Source organism: Impatiens glandulifera, chromosome 6 (assembly GCF_907164915.1).
Source record: "Impatiens glandulifera chromosome 6, dImpGla2.1, whole genome shotgun sequence".
Classification (NCBI taxonomy): domain Eukaryota; kingdom Viridiplantae; phylum Streptophyta; class Magnoliopsida; order Ericales; family Balsaminaceae; genus Impatiens; species Impatiens glandulifera.
Window position 1 is genome coordinate 5,258,494 of NC_061867.1, and position 3,128 is coordinate 5,261,621.

Genomic DNA, 3,128 nt, shown 5'->3' on the forward strand with positions numbered 1-3,128 from the left:
AGGAGAGAGAAAATATATTAATATTTAATTAATAAATATATAAATTTAAAAATAAAAGTTAACCATGGTTATTAAATGAGACTAAATTAACCAATTTTTGATATTACATATGTTTAAATGAGTTTTTATTAGTACATACGTTTAAGTGAGCTAGTTGTACAAGTACATACGTCTAAGTGAGCTTTTTTCCTTTATTAAAATATCTTTATATTCAAAATATTATTTGAAATATACCATATTTTACCTTAACTCATTTTTTTATCGTAAATATAACAATATTTCAAAAATGAGAAAGTTGAGTTCCACTTCTCTATTAGAGTGCAACTTATCGACTTATCCCCATCTTTTATTGGTCAAATCGAGCCCTTTCATTCCATTTTGAATTAAAGAATTCAGAATGAATCAAATCTCCCAAGTAGGATTCGAACCTACGACCAATTGGTTAACAGCCGACCGCTCTACCACTAAGCTACTGAGGAACAACGGGAGATTTAATCTCATAGAGTTCATTTTCCGTTCTCAACCCATGACCAATATGACTCGAAGCTTCCTTCATAACTCCCGGAACTTCCTCGTAGTGTCTCCCTTCCATGCCTCATTTCATAGGGAACCTCAAAGTGGCTCTATTTCATTATATTTCATCCATATCCCAATTCCATTCCGCGAGTTAAACATATAGCCCGTAAACACACTTATCCATTTAAGTAGGTGCAAAACTGGTCGTCTGGCGGACTCGAGCCCAATACCTCAGGGAGGCTAGGAATATGCACCTCTTCTTCATTTTCAATGTAGAAGACACGTAATCAAATAGTATATGCTGGTGCTAAAACTTAAACTCTCATGCTTGTAAGGTCATTATGTAGACACCTTATTTTTACAATTCAAAATTAAAATAAGTCTTCCTAGTCTAGTATGATGATCATACTTGATTATTGAACAGGGATAACAAAAATTAGAAACACTTTTCAGAAATGACCCTTAGAGAGTAGTTTAAACGCCAATTTTCAAAAATACTCAGAATTTGGATGATCAAACACCTTTAAATTGACTAGTTTGGAATATCGTAAATTTTGAGTATAATATTTCTATTGGACAGAATGTACCGAACAATTAGTTCAAGGCTTGTTTGCATTCAAACGTCAATTTTCATAAAAAGTTAGAATTTGAGAAGTCTGTATGTTCAAATTCACCTTTTGAAAAAATATTAATTTTGAGTATAATATTGTTGTTGGCAATTTTGTACCGAAGGCTTTCGAAAAACCAAAAGACAAAAACCGAGTCAAACCAAGTTATTCGAGGCTTAGTCAACTCAAGTCAACATAACTTTTTATCATCATATGTCCATTCCAAATCCAATTTATGACACTTGACTTTTTAGTCACACTTACCTCTCTTGTAATAGATGCATCACTAACTCTTCTAAAAGTTTTTAATTTTCAATGATTTGTCAATCTCCAATTCCTTTAATTCATCTAGTCTCTCTTCTTCTTGCCTATCACAAACAATCTTAACATCTTGAGATTTTTCAATACATTCCTTTCTGCATGTATTTTATTCTATTATAATCATTCGAATAATGATGCATATTAATAAGGTCTTTAATATTTCTGGGCAAATTTTCAAGATTATTACAATAATCGAGATTGAAAGTCAAGTTCAAGAAATCACAAATACTATTAGGTAATGTTCTTACCTTAATATGAGAAAATTTTGTAAGTATCTAAGATGTTTTAGACATCCACGTAATGTAAATCTTGATATTACATATCATGACTTACTTCAAATACACTAAAATATAGAACTTCTTTAAAACACTCAAAATCTCCTTTGAAATATTTTCATAATTTGTGGGATGGAGTATTATAGATTACAAACCTCTTGTATTTCTAACAAAGTTAGGTGATGTTTTCTCAAATCCATCGACCAGTATTGTCGCATGACGAATTCTTGTTCAAAGCCATCACTTGAGTTCTTAGTATCCATAATAAAACATTCATCTTTCATATCAGATTAAGAAACATAATGCATAAGATCTTACATGTTGGATGAAGTTCATACTAATATAAATTCTTTTTTTCATCTTGAAAAGAGGATATCCAACACAATTCATTCCAAATCATTTACAATATCTTCTACTTCTTGATTTTTATTATTATGAATTAAACTATGGAATTACAACAGAATAGATCTAGATATTAGAGTTGGGGATAAACTTGAATTAATGTAATCTAGCCTTAATTCTTTTATTTGGACAATGATAAAAAATTTCACTAGATTGAAAGATGAAATTATAAGATTTTCAATAAATTAGTTTTGGAGGGTAGAGAGAATGGGTGAAGGACTTCCATTATTTTAATAATATCTCTAAAAAAATAAGATATAAATATATATATATATATATATATATATATATATATATATATATATATATTTTAAGTAGATTGATGTTATATTTTTTTTTATCTATTTATACATCATTTATTATACAATGTTATTTGGACAAATAATTAAATATTTAACTCTCAAATTATGTTTATATTGAATTTTAAGATAAACTTAACTACTCAAATTAAGTGAGTATTTATTTTATTGAACAATTAAAATGTAACGATAAAAAAAACTATATAAACATTTTATTAAACAATTAGAGTGTAAAGATGAAAAAAAAATTAAGTAATAGGTAACGTGATAAATTTCTTAAGTTTTACATTCAATCAAACAAAAATAAAAATCAATTTTAAATATCAAATAAATAATAATTAAGTTGACAACTATATAGTAGTGGAATAAATACGAGGAATTCAGGGGAAAAAATCAGCAAAGCAAGTCCCACATTTATTTTGAGATATTTTTATTTCTCTCTCCTACATATTTACATTTTTAAAATTTCCTCATTACTACCCACATTGCATACAAGTAGATTAATGAACTTGTTTTCTCAAATTTTTTTCGTTAAATTTATCATTTCAAAAAAAAAATTAAGCTATAATTATGTATAAATTAAGACACATGCATTGAAAAAGGTAAACATTTTTTTTTGACCCACCTCACCTCAGCCCATAAATGTATTTTCTCTCAGAATAGCACAGTAAAAAACATCTTCTCAAATAATAAGAAAGGTTATAATA

General features: G+C 27.7%; 1 non-coding gene across 1 annotated transcript; it reads right to left on the minus strand.

Annotated features, from left to right (window-relative positions):
- Positions 1-406: 406 nt before the first annotated feature.
- TRNAN-GUU lies at positions 407-479 on the minus strand. Its single transcript has one exon. It is a non-coding gene; the product is annotated as a tRNA-Asn (tRNA).
- Positions 480-3,128: the final 2,649 nt, after the last annotated feature.